This window comes from Mobula birostris, chromosome 10 (genome assembly GCF_030028105.1).
Source record: "Mobula birostris isolate sMobBir1 chromosome 10, sMobBir1.hap1, whole genome shotgun sequence".
Lineage (NCBI taxonomy): Eukaryota > Metazoa > Chordata > Chondrichthyes > Myliobatiformes > Myliobatidae > Mobula > Mobula birostris.
Genome location: NC_092379.1, coordinates 25,270,751 through 25,291,343, shown reverse-complemented (window position 1 = coordinate 25,291,343; position 20,593 = coordinate 25,270,751). Strand labels below are relative to the sequence as shown.

Sequence of the window (20,593 nt, the reverse complement as noted above, 5' to 3'; positions counted from 1 at the left end):
GATGTTGCACTCTCCCAACTCCTGCTCTCTTTCAGAATCATTATATATCTTCAGAAGTTGGTCTATGTCTTCCTGCGACAGGCCAGTTTTCCACTGCATTTCTCCCCCAGCAACTCCTTGGTGAACTTGAAGGGGTTGGCGATAAAGGCAGCACGTTTTCGAGAAATTTCACGACGCCGCCTCCAATGCCACTCTGCCCGGCGGATAACCCTGATCTTCTTTCGTAGTCCGCACATCAACTGGGCCAAGCCAATGCGCTCCTCTTCTCCTTCTTCCTTGTATTGGGACTTCAGTGGTTTCATCTGCTGCCTGATGTTGTGGATCCTCAATGGTCTTTGGTTCTTCGAGTAAGATGTTTTGGAGCCTTCCTTCTCCTTTTCTCCGAACCGTTCAGCTGCGATACTAACAATAATTGTTGTCATGGCTTGCGGCTTCCTATCAACCCCTCCCTTCCCCGTTGTCTCCAGAATTTGGTTAACATCGTCATCAAACTGCTTCCATAGTGAAGTCATGTTAGCTGCAGGCCATTTGATCCGCCTCCTGTGAGACTTCATGTTCGAGGGATTAGTTTGCAATGCTTGGAGGTTCCGGGCACTATGGGGTGGTTCCGGGCCTGGCTCCTCCTTCATCTCACCAGTTTGGACACCTGCGCGTGGTGCTGCTCCTGCTCCCGCCAAACACTTCATCCTCGCTTAGTGGATCTTCAAGCCGCGATCGTTCTTGCAGATTTTGCCACATGCACACTGCTTCCTCATCGTTGTTTGTTCATTCCTGGGATTTATGTAGTTGTGTCCATTCGACTGGGGTGCTCATCCTCCCCCCAATCTCGGGCACCACTGGGGATATATTTTCCTTAGATTCTTTGTGGCTTTTTTGGGGGTCCTCCTCTCAGAGGACGCAGATTGGGTTGCCAGCCCGTTCGGCCCTGGTTGCCGTCTCTCCGGGCTGTCACTGACTCTCCAGTCGTCACCACGCTTTTCGTGTGACAGTTATATGTATTTCGGTCGGGTTGTTTTGGAATTACTGACTTTATTACGAAAGCCGAAAGTTCGTCGCAAAATTATTATCATAGAACATATCTATCACCAACTTGCAATAATAACAGTTGACAATAAATATTTTGCTTCTAGAATTCTTTCGGGTGGAACTTAAGGGGTTTGGTCTGGAGATCATGAAAGACCCTATCCAATTTCCCTATCACTTTCAAACTGATGACACCATTGCCGTAGGCCTGATCAGCAGGTTTCGATGAATCAGCATATCAGAGGGTGATTTAAAATCTGGCGGAACGGTGAAATGCACAACCTCTTATACAAGCGGAGTAATACGCATTGCAAAATAGCAAACACAAAATTGGAAGAAGAAATGTACCGTTTCAAGACTTTTTCAACCAGAATTGAAATCCAAGAGGCTTCAACCTAATGTGCCTCAAGGTGAAAAAAAAAGGAAATATAAACATTAGACGAACCACGAACAAAGAAATTGTTTTGCCGTACATATAGAACGTCTCAGAAATGACAGCAAGATTAATTGAGCAACACGACAGTTGCTCAGAAAGTGACTGCCACTTTGTGCAGGAACCTATCAGAACTCAGTGCGTGGCAAAATATATCTGACCGAACAAATTTTAAATTCAAAGTTTTGTGTACTAACTTGCGGCAAGCAATATGATTGTTAAACAGGAAAAACACTATTGAGCAGGCTACATGAGCATCAGCTAGCGAGCAGAAGCCATGATACAGTCTCGCTAGTACCAGCTCGTGAAGAGGACAGACTCTATTTCAACAGGACCACAGCGGGAATCTTTATTCATGTAAAAAAAGAAGAAAAGAACGGAAATGTATCCAAGTGTGGTAATCTACAGAGGGATCCATGAAGGGAAACGTACACGTAGGTTAAGCTCTAGCGAGAAAAGAGAAACAACGGCGTCAACAGCCAACGAATTTCCAGTCACATTGCATTCTGAACAGCCAAACAATAGCAACCAAGTGGACTTTTCCAGAAACTAGACGATCAGAATATTCTGCTGCTAAACTTTTCACAGTGCTTTCAAAAAACCAACTCGATCACATTGTCCAATCAATATCAGTTGGGACTGCGGAGGTCTAAGCAAGCCGCCATGTTGAGGAGACAACACCCTCAAATGCGAGCTGATCACTGGTTCTCGATTGGAGCCGAAAATTATGCAACAGTTCTGTCACAGTCGGCGATCAACGAAACTTCCGAATAGCCAACCCGAGCTGTTAATATTCCATAACATTTCAATGCTATTGAGGTAATGGCATTTCCATCAACGATTCGAGATGTTTTCAGTCAAATAATTTATTTTTACTGACATTTAACTTTCTCCATACATACAATCCTATATAACAATAAGGTGTTAACAGGAATCAGACATCGGTTCTTCGAACAGGGTGCAAAACACAACTGAACACTTTCCATACGATAACTTAGGAAGGGTAAGGAAAAAAAAAATCTGCAGGTGAATCCCAAGCAACAACAACATCAACAACAACAACAACAACAACTAACGTGCACAATTTTATATCGTGTAAGGTATGCAACAGATTAACCAGTGACATCCGAATACGATATGCTGCAGGGAGTTCAGAAGCATAACAGCCTTGCGTCAAAAACTGTTTATCATTCTAACATTCTAACTGTTTTTGTTTTGATGCATTGCATTCTCCTGTCTGATGGTATAAATATAAAACGAATACTGAATGGTACGGTCGGACCCTTAATAATAATGCGGGCCCTGCGTATGCCGCATTGCTCGTAACGGTCCCCGATGGATAGTAAGGAGATCACTCTGATCATCTCAACTGTTCTTCTACTCATCTGCTTGAAATATTTGTCGATGCTCGACTAAACCCTTGCCAGATGCAGATGCAAAATGTGAAGGGACTCTCCATGGTACTATTGTAAAACTGCAGAATTTTAGTATTTTTTTTTTCTCTGTATTCCAGTAAGAAAATTCATCACACCCCAATCCATCAGTCGATCCACTTCCGCTCTCTACTCAGTGTCGTAATCGTTCTTGTTAAGGCCAAATACATCCACAAAATTGGAGCGCAACTGCTCAGCATATTTGTAAGAGAGGCTTTTCTTTCCAAACGGCGGTGTGAGGTCTTACTGTTCGGAAGACCACTATTCAATTGCAGAAGGATGGGTGGCGAATCAGCAAGGCCAGTTTACCCAACACAGGGTATGATGGTGTTGAACGCGGAATGGCAGACTATAAACCTCACTGTGTGGCATTTGAGAATCCATTTTCCTGGTGGGACAAGACCGAGTGACGGCAAGGCGATTGGATCTCATGTGGATGAATTTCAGCGGTAGCAGAACTGGAAAGGGTCCAATATAGCTGGCATACAGCGTTTAATCTGTTGCATGACCGCTGCAAGGAGCATTTCACAGTTATTTATGCAGGTTGCTGTTTCCTTCTCTGGCACTCAATTGACGGTTACCTACTTGAAAATCGAGGGCACAACGATTGTTTGACAGAAATGTTAGAGATATACCTAGAAAGGATATACTGATGTTGGAGAGAGTTCAGAGAAGATTTACGAGAATGATTCCTGGAATGCAGGGGCTAACATATGAGGAGGGTCTGTCGGCTCTTGGATTGTATTCATTAGAGTATAGAAGAATGAGAGGGGATCTCATAGAAACGTTTTGAATGTTGAAAGGTTTGGATAGAGTAGATGTGCAAAGGTTGTTTCACTTGCTGGGTGAGTCCAGACCAAGAGGCCATAGTCGTAGAATTAGAGGGTACCCAGCTAAAACAGAAATGAGAAGATTTTTTTTTTTTTTGCCAGAGGGTCGTGGTTTGTGGAATTCGTTGCCACATATGGCTGTGGAGGCCCGATCATTGAAGGTGTTTAAGAAGGAGATTGACAAGTATCTAATTACTCAGGGTATCAAGGGATATGGGGAAAAAGCCGGAAATTGGAACTAGGTGGGTGAATAATTTAGCTCATGGGGGAGCTGCGGAGCAGACTCGATGGGCCGAATGGCCTATTTCTGCTCCTTTGTCTTGTGATCTGTGATATCCATCTGCATCTGTGGGACCTGGGCTGCCCAGTCTTTCAAAACAGACATGGTATATTATCGGGCCCGTAGTTTGGCGTAGGTTGAATCTGGCCTTGATGCTCCTTATGTTAGATTTACCCAGATGGAGTGTTTACTAATGTGGGGGTAACGGTAGTGGCCATCTTCAATGATTCCTCAGCAACTTCTCAATTTCTTAAGTGACATAATACAGCTTTGGACACATAAAATCATGTTTTGTTTAAAGCAGCCAAAAGGTTCAGGAGTCTGTTGAACGCTAGAACTTTTGGATCTCAAAACTAATGATCCAGAACTAGGAAGGCCAGGTTGAGCACAGAGCAGGTAACTTTAATAGCTGAAAATATATCGATTGAGTTCTCACCTAGTACATGTTGGTGTCTAATACTTTAACTCAACATCTGTTGCCCTGTAACACTTACAAGTAATATGATGACGTGCTTTGCGAGGTTGCTGATGGTTAGATAATCTCCTACTTAATAGCGGACCTAGATCCGCTGCTCTTTGCCTATCGACACACTAGATCTACAGCGGATGCAATAACACTGGCTGTTCACACCAACTTGCAACGCGTGGACAATAATAGTCGTTAATGTCTATTGATTGCAGCTGAGAAGAGAACAGAATCATACATTCAGTCCCCAATGAACAAGCTCTAAACTGGGCCTCTGTACCTCCCTCTGCACATAGGCAATTGTCCGCATACAGTGTGTTCACAGTTTATGCTCATGGGCAACAGCGTTTCCTTCTCGCTGCCAATCATATTTGGCGCACCTCAGGGTCTGTAGTTGAACTTACTGTTCCAAAATTAAAAACAAAGGAAAAAAAAAACCAACAACAACGGCTATCTGGCCAGAAAGAACTCAAAAAAACATTTATAAGTTTGTCAATGACAGAACTATTCTGCCAAGAATTTCCCATGGCTCTGTCGGTAAGAAAATAATCAAAATGCGTGCAGAGATTACGACAATATTAAACATGGTGTCAGATGAATCAATGACTTGTCCACTTCCAGCTATTTTCTTTTTTTTTTTTTGCACTATTACCAACTTTAATGTTGTTACTTTTATTTAAACACGAATCAGTCTGTAAGTTGTGAATTTAACGGAACAATTCTACTTAAATAACTCCTCCCGCACAATGATTAATGATAATTTATAATAAAGATGTTTTTGGATATTTAAGTCATACCTCTTTATAGTGAACAAGTTTCATTAACTATTTCAGGAAAGATTAAGTTAAATAGTCGTGTAAACAAAAGAAAAAAACAAAACAAAACAAAAAAAAAAACATTCTGCTTGTTGGATTTGAACTTAAATATGATCGGGATTACTTTTATCCATTCACATTTATGACATCGTCGTTTACTCCCCGTCCTTCGCATCTAATGTTGAAATTCCAAGTGATTGCCATTTACCCGTGTATTTTAGAAAGGCATTCGATAAGGTAACCCATGCAAGGCTTATTGGGAAAGTACGGATGCATGGGACATTGTTTTCTGGATCGAGAACTGGCTTGCTAACAGAAGGCAATTTGTGGTTATGAGACAGGTCATATTCTGCATGGAAGCAGATGACAAGAGTTGTGCCTCAAGGATCTGTTCTGGGACAGCTGTTCTTTGTGATTTTTATAAGTTTCTTGTATGAGAAAGTGGAGGGATGGGTTAATAATTTTACTGATGACACAAAGGCTTGGCGTATTGTGGATAGTGTAGAGGGCTGTCAGAGTTTAGAACGAGACTTTAATAGGATTCAAAACTGGGCAGAGAACTGGCAGATGGATTTCAAGCCAGATAGGTGTGAGGTGGTTCGGTTTGGTAGGTCAAATATGATGACAGAATGCATTAATGGTAAGACTTTTGGCAGTGTCGAGGATCAGAGGGATCCTGGGGTCCGGATCATTGGGATAGGATGTCTCTGTGGTTAAGAAGACATACTGTGCATTGGCTTTCATCAATCTTGGGATTCAGTTTAAGAGCCGAGAGGTAATATTGGACACTGGTCAGACCCCACTTGGAGTACTGTGTTGAATTCTGGAGTTCGTTCTAAACACTCACAATCCTCTGTGGAAACTATTGCAAATGAAATATTCGAAGCCACACGAAACATAATTTAGCAATGGTTATCAAAGCAATTAACTATTTGATGGTTATTACGTGTAACTATGGTGCACTCTACTGCAATGCTGTCCACACATTAATAACCTAAGCACACATCACTCGATTTAATAGCGAAAAATGCATCCTTACAATTTAGACATTTTAGTGTTGTTTGTTGCATACTGTATACTAATTCAAACATTGTACTGTTATAAGGGGACGCTGGGAGCCGACCCAAATGCAAGACACAGACAATGAAGTACCAGGAACAGAAATTGCATCGAGAGCTAGGACAAGAACACAGACTTGGGTTGGGACATTGGCTAGGCAAGCAGTACCAGGACAAGGAAATGGGAACGAAGAGTCTGTCCTTGGACTCCGAGCCAGAGATTGGACAAGGCCCCAGAACCTGGGTTGATTCGGGATCGGAACACGGAACTAGACGAGGACATGGGGTGGCTATAGGACTGGACATGGTTTGGGTTTTTCATGGCTTGGATTATTCATGGCTCGTGTTCTTCGAGGCGAGGACATGACGACGATTGGGTTCTTCGAGGCAAAAAACGACGAGGCTTCGGTTCGGACTCCGAGCCAGAGACTGGACAGGGACTGAGAAGCTGGGTCTTAACTCGGGCTCGGACTCCAGAACTAGGCGAAGGCATGACGTAGCTACAGGAATGGACATGTCTTAGGTACTTCGAAGCGAGGACATCACGAGTCTTGGGTTCTTCAGGCGAGGAGATAACGTGGCTTGGGTTCAGACTCCAAGCCAGAGACTGGACAAGGACCCAGAACCTGGGTTTTGACTCGTGCTCGGTCTCCGGAACTAGATGAAGACATGATGCGGTCTTGGGAGACAGAGCTAGGCGACGCTACATGACAGGACGAAAGACACCTGAGCAGGACGATGGAAGTCCAGTACAAGACGAGAGAACTCCAGTACAGGACGACGCATATGGATAGGAGGAGGCACATGAGCAGGACGAGAACACTAAGCCTTGATTTGGTACTCTGGAACAGCTGAGCCATGGACTTGGGATGACAATAACCTCGGAACCTTGGCCTCGGGACGACAGGAGCGTAGAAGGTAGAGCCTTGTTCTTGGGGCGGACAGGAACACAGAGCCTTGCTCTAGAGCACGGGAACACGGAACCTTAGTCTTGAGGGACAGGGACACAGGGACATGGAACACAGAACAGGGACCCCGCCTTGGGAACAAGACTTGGCGATTCGGCTCAACACAGAATGCTGAACACGACGAGACTATTTTCAACACTAGGTAGCTTCGAGTGGTCGGACCTACTTAGCGAATGCGTGGATAGAGACGGTTCCCCACACGAGGTAGCGGCAAACACGACTGGACCTATCTAAAGCAGTCGTAGACAGAGAGGCAGATCCAAATCAACGATAGACAGCTCCTTATCTTGACAATGACAAGGTTCCGGTCTCGCTCCGGTGGTATAATTTGACAAGGTTGCAAACAAAGCTCCAGACCCAGGTTGCAGGCAACGCTCCAGAGACAGGTTGTAGGCATGGCTCCAGACACAGGTTGCAGGCAAAGCTCCAGCCACGGGATGCACGCAAGGCTCCAGACACAGGTTGCTGGCAAGGCTTCAAAAGAAGGGCAGGGAAAGGGGAAGGAACAGTCCAGCTTCAGGATAACGGTGAAAGCGGTCTGGCTTACCCAACGGAGACAAGAACAGGAAGAGACAGATCCAACCGCAAGGTGACGACGAAGATGGCCTGACTTACTCCACGGAGGCGAGGACGAGAAACTGACGAGACGAACAAGTACCCACACTCGAACCCCGGGCCATTTATATTCCCAGCCCCAAGACAAGCATCAGGTACCCATGATTAAGCCCAACTTAAACAAAGAATAACCGGAAGGCCCGGAGTCAGTAGTCCATTGACCAGACCGTGAACCGGAACGCGGAAGTCACGGACCGGACCATGACATGAACTTCATTTTCACAAATACAAGCTTTGCTACCTGTTAAGCAGTTTTGCAGGTATGAAGTTTATCTAAGAAACTTTTTGCAAAGTTTTCTCCTCCAGTTTCTTCTGATCGCTCCAAACTTTGCATGTAATAAGTCTCAAGATATTATTAAGTGAAATTTATTAACAAAACGAGACCGTGGATATTGTTTTCGGTAATATTCAATTTGCAGCAGAGTTGCCATTGTAAGACTCTTAATTATCTATTATAAACTATCTTCATATGCTGCATGAATACCCGGATCAGAACGTCCAATGTATCCACCTGGTTCCTCACTTTGTGTTCTTAACTGCGGGTTACCAGATCATCCCAGATGTTCATCAGCCAGATGGTCAATTAATAACGTATGGATATAGAGCATGAACAATAACCATATCGTTGTGCAGATTACTGCCACGTGCATAAATACACGTATAAATAAAGGGTAGCCCTGCCGAATGGTTTTGGCTCGAAACATCGACTGTACTATCTGGCCTGCTGAGTTCCTCCAGCATTTTGTTTGTGTTGTGCCATAATGTGCGTTCTGCTATGGCACAGAGATGAACAGTCTAAATAACGTGTCATACCTTCGCTGGCAATTGATTTATGAGAAATTGTCATACAATTTAATTTCCAAATTCATTAATGTGACATATTCAGCTCCTTTCTGCATGGAACTTCGGCATTGTTGCATTATCAGTCACATATTGGAATACTTTTTTTTTTTCTCAATTAAATCTTACATCTTCTCTGGTTGCTTGAAAACAATGTTTCGGAATTGTACTTGCATATTATACTGTGCGTTCGTATTCACGATTTGGAGTTGTGTAACTTCCGTCAGGAAAGTGGGACGCTGTTCTTGGAGGAGCGTACAAGTCAGAGACAGTTACAGCGCCCGAGTGTCTGTACCTGAGGTGCATTTGCTGGTCTTTATAAAGCCAAGTTAAGAAAGTTACTGCGAAAGTGTATTAAAATGTGCGCTACAGGGAGCGACCACTCAGGGGCAGATGACCTTATCAGCTGTTACATCATCACTTATAGGGCGTTGCGCGCACTCGCTACGCTCTGCTTATCTGTTTATAATCAGAAGGACAATTTGCAAGGTATAAATACCTCCTAACCGGAAGATACTTGGACTGTACGAGGAAACGGGAACGTACTCAGGAAATCCATGCAGTCAAGGAAATAAAGTGTATCAACTGCTCACAGACAGCGGAGAGATTGAACCCGTGTCGCCGGTATTGTGAAACGTTGTGCTCACCAAGTCGCAAAGAAAAGCTCGTTCATCCCCCTATTATTTGCTGCAATCGCAATAACGTACCCGCTATGTGCCCTTGCTGCACTGGAAATAACATCTCTGAATGTGTACTCGACTTATGCCTCTAATCATCTTTTACAACACTGTGAAGTCATCTCTTACTCTTTATCCTCCTATAAAATGCTGTGCAATCCAGGCAGATTTCTGGTAAATCTTTTGCACACCCTCGCTAAAGCATCATCTTCTGCCTACAATGGATCGACATACTGGTTTAAAGGTTTTGTATAGAGCTGTAGCATTAACTCGAAGCCCATGAACTCAAAACGATGCAATTAAATTCAATGAACAACCTCCACTATTGACTTGATTTTACACAGTAAAGACAATTCTAGTTCAAGTATACCGAGTACTGCAGTTATCCTCCATCAATGAGCTACTGGCTCTGCAGTGTAGCTGATCTGGTGTCATTCCATTTTTTCTGCCTTCACTACATTGCACTACGGCTCCATGTGAGTATGTCCTGTCACGTCTGGCCGATGTTTGGAAAGTATAACGCCCAGGGAAGTTTCACGACAAATGTATTGTTCTTTTTTTTTTCCGTAGAAGCATTGTTAATGTAATGATTTTGTTGTTGTCGTTGTTGTTGTTTCTTTTTTTTTGTTCTGTGATTGCCCTGAGCATAGAACCCGTGGGTTGTGTGTTTAAGTCTATGCTAAACCATTGTCTCGTAAAGCGAGTACGATACGTGATGCAAGGAATCAGCGGGTGGTGTGCATTAGTTGCCAGTAACTAATTCGTGCGTGTTGTGTCGGGTGGATATTTGTACCCCTGACGAATTGCTAATTCGACTTTGAAGTACTGTTAAAGCTGTAGGTAAAGTTACGATGGTGGAGCGGAGATTTGATAAAATGGCGGGCAGAAATTTTGTTTTTGTTCAGATTAGAGGAACTGCCTGCTACTTCTAGTGCCGCAGAAGTGGTAGGGCCGTAGGCTGTCTATACTTTCCCGGAGGTAAAGAGTGTAACGGAGCAGGTACATTGCGTTGATTCTCCCGTATTGGGGACGGTGGGTTAAAAAAACGGGTTCTCTCATTTTGACGAATGAGCGGGAAGAGGAGCTCGAAACGGTGTTTCAGACAATGCGTCGGAAGAAGGAGAAGAAGCTTTCTGCCTACATCTATCGGCTAGAGAGGCACCTAAATTTCTTGAGGTGCAGCGGGGCCTATTAAGGCGGTTGAGGTGGATCAGTAGGAATGGACCAAATAGCAATGGGCACTCAGTCTCAGGACCTAATCGTTTGATGTTTCCGACTATCTCGTTAGTTCAGCTGCTCAGATATGTAGGGGAGGAGGAGAACGCCTCCGAAGCGCGGGAGGACTCCGTCAAACGGATGTTCCCCTCAATAGTAGTCCCCGTGTAGGAGTAACCACGGAAAACCGAACCCGGGGAGTGGTGAAGGGTGCCATAGCAGAGTTAAGAACTGAGATATCGCTGTTGTTATCAGTGGGTGTGAACCACCCCCCACCACTGTTTGATGGAACTGATAGAGAGACGAACCACCTACGAGGACGTCTGCGCAGAGGCGTGCGGGTGGCCAGTTCTCCTCGAGAAGAGACCAACCTTTTTTGTCTGTTATAAATGTGGTGATGAGGGGCACTTCAGGCGGGAGTGTGAACGACGGGAAACCGCTCTGAGAGTGAGCACCTTGGTATATAAGCAGAGAGAGCCGTCGGGAAACTTCGAACAGACCCAGTGAGGGGACAGCCAGGGATCACGTTCCCTACAAAATACAATGGAACCCTCGAAACTGACGGACCCTATTACTGAAGGCTTAGTGGGGGGACAGATTCCAGTGTACCTCTACGGATAGAACGTATTCATGCCAAAGCCTACTCGACACAGGTTCGCAGCTCACGTTACTCTACCATTCGTTTGACAACTAGTATCTGACGCATTTAACACTCAGAGATCTGTGGTCTTAGTGCTGGTGATCATCCATACAATAGTTATCTGTCAGTGAACCTGGAGTTTTCGGAGGCCGATGTAGGAGTGAAGAGCTCCTTGATATGGTAGTGTTGGTTTGTCCGGAGCCCATTGAGTAGGGCGGCGTTTCAATTCTAGTGAGGATGTGAGGATGTTCATGTGAACCTGCAAGTAGAGAGCTGGAGAGATCTTTATGAGAGCCTTGTTAGGTCACCCGGTGTTTTAATCTGCTTTTGAGGAAGCGCGTGGTTTCATTGGACCAGATATCGAATTTAAGCGAGTTACTGTGTGGTTCACCCAGTCAAAGCCAATCCTGTTATGGCCTGTGGAAGTACTGAGAGTGATGGGGACTCCTAAATTTCCCGGAATGCCTGAGGGCGAGGCCCGCTTAGTTGACGCTCCGAAAGACCACAAAGAGGAGTCGGGTGTACTGGTGAAGCACCAACTGCAGCACGCCTCGGTTGTCCAGGCGAACAGTATGGCTGTGTTGTTCAGGAACACGGCGTCGACGAAGATCACAGTCAAGCGGGCGATGTCCTTGGCGTATCTTGTCACGGGTCCTGGTGGGACAAACTGGGAAGAGATTGTTGATCGCTGAGTTTTTCATCTTCGGGGACTTCCTGGAACATGCAGGTTGGAAACGGAGATCTCAGAGAATCAGGAGACACCGGATTGGCTGGTCCATATGGAACTGGGGGACAGAGTGTGGCTTTTACCGCTTTGTGGAGCTACATCGCTATCACCTACACCTTGATTGGACTTTGTGCTTTTCCTGAACTATTGGGGACTTATTTCACTGTCATTGAGAAATGACTGAATTAGCTGGGGGAGGAAGACTGTAATTCCGTGGGAAATATTTCACTGCTAATGTAATGTGTCTTTTCTGTAGAAATACTGCTAATATAATGGCTTTCCTGTAGCATCAAATTTTGGGTTATGACTAGAGATAACGGGGGCTTTGGAATGTGCCCGTGCAATGAAGTGAGAGTTTTGTTTTCTTGTTGTGTGCCTGCGGCCGAGACCATCTAGGTTTTTTCGTCGGTTGATGAAGAGAGGAGACGTCGTAGACACCAGAAAGTAGTGGACGTATAGTGGGGTGGGGAGTTGACGAAGCCCGGAGAATTTGATGTAGGACCAGCGAAAGGAAAGGACGAGCTCTAACGTGCAAATTAAACGTTTCATTAAAACAGGCCCCTTTCGTTTAGTTTTACTTTGCTAAACACTTCGTCAAATTAAGCTCAAGCATTTAACTGCATATGGTGCACTGTCTGTTATTTTGTGGTATGGTTTTGTAACAGTGTGACACATCACGTAGCATCTACACAAACAGGAGGTTATGCACCTCAGATTTCACATTTGGCACGATCAGAGACTGCGTTCCCTGCAATAAAGCCGCCGGCCGAACCGAAGGCTTACTAAAATTTGACTTGTCACAAACCTATCTGCAACTGGTGATAGAGGCGTTAAGCAGGAAGTTCCTCACAATCAACACTAACAAGGGACCCTTCCAGTACAACTGTACATACTGCTTTATGTTGCATTAATCCAGTAATCTAGAGGAATTTGAAGTATAATGTATCGATCTATTTCAGAATCTAAATCACAATCTGAATCTGAATCAGGTTTATTATCACCGGCATGTGACGGGAAATTTGATAATTTAGCAGCAGCAGTTCAATGCAATTCATAATCTAGTAGACAGAGAGAAAAAGATAATAATAAATAAAATAAAGCATAATAATAAATAAACAGGTAAAGCAATCATGTATATTGAATAGATTATTAAAACGTGCAAAAACAGAAAGACTGCATATTAATAAAAGTGAGGTAGTGTGCAAAGCTTCAAAGTCCATTCAGAAATTAGATAGCAGAGGAGATGAAGCTGTTGCTGAATCGTAGAGAGTGTGCCTTCAGGCTCCCCTACCTGATGGTAGCAGTGAGAAAGTGCAAGCCCTGGTTGGTGGAAGTCTTTAGTAATGGACGCAACCTTCCTGAGATACTGCTGCCTAAAGAAGACCCTCATACATGTAGGCGAGTGTCCAAGATAGAACTGACTATATTTACAACCTTCTGCAGCTTGTTTCGGTCCTGTGCAGTAGACCCTCCATACAAGACAGTAATACAGCCTATCAGAATGCCCTCCACGGTACAACTATAGAAGTTTTTGAGAGTATTTGTTGACATGCCAAATCGCTTCAAACTCTTAATAGATTATAGCCACTGTCTTGCCTTTTTTATGACTACATCAATGTGTTGGGACATGGTTAGATCCTCAGAGATCTTGACACCCAGGAGCTTGAAGCTGCTCACTCTCTCCTCTTCTGATCCCTCTATGGGGATTGGTATATGTTCCTTCGACTTACCCTATCTGAAATCCACAATCAGCTCTTTCGTCTTACTGACGTTTAGTGTCAGGTTGTTTGGATTAATCGTTCTTTTAAAGTAACGATTTCCCTAGACGTTTGTATGGAGTGATATTTCCTACCTCTCTTTCTATATCTGTCTCTATCTCTATCTCTCTATCTATCTCGTTTAGTTAAGGCAGTTAAGACACAGACACAACAGGCAGGGTGAATGAAACCCTTTCTCGCTTTCTCCACAGAAATTGTGTGGTACGATAACGAGATGCCACGGGTATCATGGTGACAGCTGAAAACTTTATTGAGAACAAAGGAAGAAACTTCCTCACACAGATTCTCCTGAGAGTGTAGAACGAGCTGCGATTACATGTGGTAGATGCAGGCTCGATCGCAACGTTTGAGAAAAGTTTAGCAAGTAAATGTTTCCAGAGCAACTTCCCTGATACAGGCAGATGTTTGTAGGCAGTTCAGTAGCTCGGCACAGACTAGATGGACCGATCGGCCTTTTTTCTCTGTTGCACTTTTATTTGACTCTATTTCTAAGACCGTCGGACCTTTCCCTTCGGTAGCCCCGGTAAGACCCATGAACTACATATTTAGAGACGCTGTGCTCAGTCCCATAATATGTCTGTCACAACCACGGAATTCGCAGCGCATATACGGCAATTCTGCCCGTGAATATGCACGTGTCTGCTCTTTTTTTTTATTATTGTGACGGGATTTACCTGCATTCCTTTTATCTTTCCGCTCGTCTATACTTGAGCAAAGCACTGCAACCTTTCGTTGCTTGATTGCATTCGATCTTTTGGAGAATTTGGATTGTAGAGTCAACTGACTCCGAAGACAAGCGGTATTCCTTTTATGTTTAGTTATTTCATTTATCTGTAGTGCTGATTTCGTTTCCCAAGTCATAGTTTTATTTAAATGTATTGCTTCACTAAGCCCTTAAGGTTTTCTTTCCCCTCTAACTCTGTTCGCAGTAAAGTATGTGAACTATCGAGCCAGTACAGCGAAAGAGCAGTTTCCTTTGCCATAAGATTCATTGGCCAGGTACTGGAGAAGCTACAGACAATGGGTTCTGTCCTGAGTGAATTTACGGCAGAAATGAGTCAACTTGTGCTAAGATTTTTTTTTTTTTTTTTTTTCCTTTAATCTGAAGGAACTGGTATCATCCCCAGCTGCAACTGTTGCACAGCTCACCGCAACCAACCGGACTCGTGTGTCTCCGGGTTGCGCTCTTGCTCAGCACAGCAGCCTCTGCCGCCCCAGTCTGACTCCGAGCACTACTACACTTTTGTTGCCCCTGCAATATCTGCTACTAATGCTCCTGGTTCCTTCTGCTGCACCCGAGCAAAAACAGACTGCCGCGTTCAGTCCGCCAGAAATTCCAGATTCCATACAGGAAATGAGTATACCACAACTAGGCGACATTCTGGTGATACAGAAGGTTGCATGAATATCAATACCCCAAGCGAACAGAAAAAAAAATAAATAAATAACCCATCCTGATCGTTTTGGTAATGATTCGCGAACAATGTCAGATATATGTAAAACTTCTAGATGGATTACTGCTCATCCTCTTCAACGCTTTACGGGAGCAAGGTTATCCCAAAGACCAGTCGTTCAGAGATTCTGTGGCAATATTAAGGAGGGTTTTGACTTTGCAGTAGGAGGTAAGCAGGCTGTCCATCGACATATGAACCCGTGCCAAAGTGTTGAAACGGTAAGAAAATCAAATTCTGGACGCTTGCAGTGAAGACCGGTTGGAATAAGAGATCTTTCATTACTGCCTTCTAGTGTGGACTGACCGCATTAGTCAGGCATGAGATCGCTGTTTGGGACGAGCAAATAAACTGATTAATCTGGATTTTTGCGTTGGGGACCGTCTGCACAGTGACACTGAAAAATAATGTTTCAAGTTTCCTGCACGCTGTAAGGTAACCGTTATTCCACGCCCTATCTCCCACCTCTCACAAACCGCTCATGGCCCCGGAAAGACGCTATATAAGTAGGGCTCACGCGCATGTCTCAGGAGGAACAAGAGCGGCGCAGGGGAACAGGTCACTGCCTCTGTTGTGACGATTTAGTATACCCGTCTTTAGGGAGAAAATTCCTGACCTGTCGTTTCTTTCTCCAGTTGTGGATGTCTAAGACCCATGAAAGTAAGGCGTATATCAACTCCGGTGCAACTGGGTATTTCATGAACGTCTCTCCAGCTCATTCATGGGGAGCTCCGAATCAGAAAACGAGGGAAAGGAGCAAAGTTAAGCCGCTTGTCGGTCGATGTCTTTCCAAAGAACCCTTCGAAGGCAACCATCATTAACAATTCTTTTTGGATCTAGTTGATTCGGCTGAACTGACACCTGTACCTTGCTTCCCCTGATGTTCCCGACATAAGCCACGGATCCATTGCTCTCTGAAAGCACTCCAAAAGTGGGGACCGGCATGCCTCTCTGCCTGTCTACCTGTCCAGATGGGATCCATGAATCCCCTCCTGCATCAACTATGTATGTACTCATGTTCAGGATTCCCGTTGAATATGCAGATCTCCTTGACGACCAAAGCAAAATATAGGCCACAACGCTGCCCTCATACAGGCGATGCGACTGTGCCATAAAAGTCCTACTTGGCAGTAGTCCTCCGCGGATTCAGCATTTTTCACTCTCTAGTCCTGAAACGTGACCATAGAGGCATTCGCCATGGAGTTTATCCGTCTGTCAACATCTCCGGCAGGAGCAGCATTCCTTTTTTGTGAGCAAGAAGGATGGTAAGTTACGTCCCGGCATTGATAATCGGCTCTTGTGAACATGACTACTTCGCATAAGCAAGGGAGATAACTAGAGATCAGTTTTGAACACCTCTAACGAGAACCTGGAGATACCTTTCGTTAACGTTGTTCTCAGGGTCACGTGGAACTGGTTAGTGGTCGTGTATGACTAAATGTGAGTTCCATTATTATAACGTCTCACTGGAGTCTTACACCATCCAGTATTGAAATAGACTCTATTAAAGTCGAGGAAGATACAGAGTGACCCAAAACATTTACAGTCAAACAGGTACGGTTCTTTTAAGTCGATAATATCATAAGACATTCAAAGGTTCAAAGGTCCAATTTAATGTCAAAGAAATGTATACAATATGCATCCTGAAATGAATTACTTTTTCTTTACAAACATCCACGAAAACAGAGGAATGCGCAAAAGAATGAACGACAGATAAACGCAAGAACCCCAAAAACCCTCCCCTCAGCTGCCCTTCGTCCTGCGCGTTAGCTGCAGCGAGCAACATTCCCCCTACCCCCCAAAAGCAAAAGAGCAACTATCGGTATCGCCACCGAGCACTAAGCGTGAACAAAACAACAACGAATACACAGACTTACAGTTACCCCAAAGTTTTTACGTCTCATCGGGCATTCAAAATACTGCAGATTATTTATCTCTAACAAGGGTTAAGGACTTAACTCCGTTTCGTTTTTTTTTCCCCAAGCAAGCGGGGAGACGTAACAAACAACTCCCTGGTTTACGATGTTAAATAACCGTTAAGTCGTTATTTTTTCGAGCTCTGTCCCTGAAGATCGCTAATATCCCGCGTCTTCGGGCCCACAGCAGATATCCCGACGCACTCGATGACACACGCGTCTCCTGCCGTGACACTGAACCTCGCTTTGTCCGTCTCCAGAGCCCGAGATCGTATGCTTCAGTATTCGATCTGGAGTCTAAGGCCGAACAGCACTTCCTGTGCCGTAAAACGGCCACACCTGAAATACCGGGAATGATTCCCATTCCCGCAAAGAAACCGGTCAGCGTCTTACTCCAAGCCAGGTTCTTCAAAAAAAAACAAAAAACTGGTAGGGAAAAATAAAAATATTACAGATGGAAATATAGTTGTTTCCGTAGTTGCAAGCAAAGGAGTCGCCGTTTAGTCCCATCATAACATCTCTCCGCGACCCGATATTGGAGCAGAATTAGGCCATCTGGTCCCTCGAGTTTGCTGTGCCATTTAATCAGGGCTGATCATTTTTATTCCATCTTCTCTTCAACCCCATTTCCCGGAATTCTCCCTGTAAGCTTTGATGCGTCCAATCAAGACCCTATCAATCACTGTCTTAGACGCCCCAAACAAACTGAGCTCCACAGATGCATGTGGCAACAAGTTCCATAAATTCACCTGTCTGGCGAAGGACATTTCTCCCAATATCTGATTTCACAGGGTGTTCGTCTATCATGAGGCTATGCCCTATGAAACCAGACTCCACCACCATGGCAAATATTCTTTCCACATTTACTCTGTCCAGGCCTTGCAACATTAAAAAATGTTTCAATGTGATCCCTCTCATCCTTCTGAATTCAAGCGAGTATAGAACCAGAGCCATTGATTGTTCATCGTATGGTAATTCCTTCATTTCTGGAATCTTCGCTGTATGCCTGTTCTGCACCCTCTCAATGCCAACACATCTTTCGTAACATGAAGGGCCCAAAATGTACACAATACTCGAGGTACGGTCTCACTAGTTCCTCGTAAAGCCTCTGCATCGCATCCTTGCTGCAGCATTCTGGACCTCAGAAAATGAATGTTAAAATGGCATTTGCCTTATTCACCACCGACTATGCCTGTAAGATTACCTTAGCGCTTCCTGTACAGGGAGTCACAAGAACTTTTCATTACTTTCTAATTTTTTTTTGGATTTTCTCCGTTTATAAAATAGTCTGCATATTTATTTCCACTACCAAAGTGCATGACCATCGTATTTCATATGCCACTCTCTTGCCCATTTTCCTAATCTATGTACTTCTACATCCTTCCTATTTCCTCAACACTGCCCATCCCTCTAACAATCTTTGTGTGACCTGCATACTTGACAACAAGCCAGCTATTCCGCCATCTAAATCATTTACATGCAGCATAACAGGAAGTGGTAACAATACTGACCCCGACAAAACACCAGTACATTTGATTGACTCATTCCGGGGTGTCATTTCTAGTTGACCGCCAGACTGATTAAATATCTGTATTTAATCGGTTTCCCAGAATTAGGAGGCATTTCTCCTGACCAAAATAAAGATAAAAATAAAGATATGTGTACCTGTGTCTGACGTTACTTTCTGAGATATTATGAGTGAGATAGAGAGAGACCTTCCTGAATACTCAGACCACTGGTAGTTTTTAGCAATTAAAAAAAAAAACTACGTCGCAGCCAATCCGTCGTTATTGTGATTGTGCCATTAAATTATTGCCTTGATCCTGGCCATTGTGATGTAGGTTGTTCTCTCTGCCTGATCCTGACAAGTGCGACTCACACAAGAAAAGATGCTGGCAGCAGGATTTTATTCTATCACAAAGGACAACAGCTTGATAATCTATGTTAATTATTAGGAGTTTAACAAGATGACCACTAAAAATACCCTTTGAGTTAATGGTCTCAGCCGTTGATTGACAGCAAACGGACATCATCTTCACCAAATTAGTTCACAGTAATTTCCTACACTTTAAGTCTGTTTCGGTATGTCGATGAATAGAAGACGGCTATCTATATCCCCAATACGAATAATGAACACATGATAATAACACACCAGCAGTTGCTTACGTCTTAATGAATGATGCACTGGTGGACATGTTAAACTGGGTATGAGGACGATATTTTGTTGTCGCTGTTGTTTATTTTTATATATTGTTTGTTTTCCAAGTTGATATTGGGAGCATATTTCCCATATTCGTCAGGTTCTTCATAGTTTATTATATAAAAACTTATTTATAAAGCTAGAGAATAGTGAATTTCACTTTCCGAAAGATCCTCATTTTAGAATCTGCTTTACTTTTCACAGGGCGACCAAATAATGGATCGGGATAAAATTCATGCCATCAGGGACTGGCTTGTTCCGTCTTCTGAGGTTCTGACGCACGAGAATTGTTTGATGATAATTTAGGATCAGCAGCAAGACGGGTAATGGATAGAAGGATACTTCGTTCACTTAAAATATCTCTAGTGCGCAGTAGTACTTAGCAACTAATTACTGAAACTTCTTTGCCACTGACATAGTCAGTATAGAGGAGGACATTACATAATTTCTTAAAACTTACATCCGGTGCATATTCACATCCATATCCGTGAAACAGAGGTCGTGAATATATGAAGATTTAGGATTTTAATCATTCTACTATAGTTCTAAATAGCTATTTGATTATCAAGGCGCGGTGGCCAAGTGGTAAGGCGTCGGTCTCGTAAACCGAAGATCACGGGTTCAAATCCCGTCCGTGCCTGTTATATTGGCTTGATACCTTGACAAGATATTGCGCTATAATTCGCCTAACGTCACAGCATTTATAACGTATTAATTCGAGTATGTTGAAGTGATTTTCATTTCTTTTACTGTAAACAGGATCTTAGACGGACAATGCTTTGCTAGATTTGTGGAGAGCTGGAGAGAGAAAAGCAGAATTATACTAAACAAAAACATGATTTTCGGTTCATTAGGAAAAGCTTCCAAATTATTGACATATTACTCGCACTATGCAAGAATACATTCAGTAAGTCTGGACAAAGCATTTGTACTTCTCATTTAGTGCACTGAATTTGTTATTAAGTATATGGACTCCTGAAGATTAGAGACAACACATGCAGATATGGCGACCTCCTGGCAGAACAGTTGATTTGAATTCAGGATCGCGGAACTGAATGGACATTCTCTGTCCCTCTGCATTCTAGGCTTTGCCTCCAGTAATTAGCATACAGAATCCCTTTGTATGCCTGAGGAATTGAATCTCGTCTTCCTTGGCGTACCTTTCAAATGGCAGGATTCAACATTAAACTCACCCAAAATAAATCTACAGATAGCTTCCTTGTTCCAT

General features: G+C 43.8%; 1 non-coding gene across 1 annotated transcript; it reads left to right on the top strand.

The window, feature by feature from the left end:
- The first annotated feature begins 19,933 nt into the window (after positions 1 to 19,933).
- On the top strand, positions 19,934 to 20,005 carry trnat-cgu (transfer RNA threonine (anticodon CGU)). Its single transcript has one exon. It is a non-coding gene; the product is annotated as a tRNA-Thr (tRNA).
- The last annotated feature ends 588 nt before the right edge of the window (positions 20,006 to 20,593 follow it).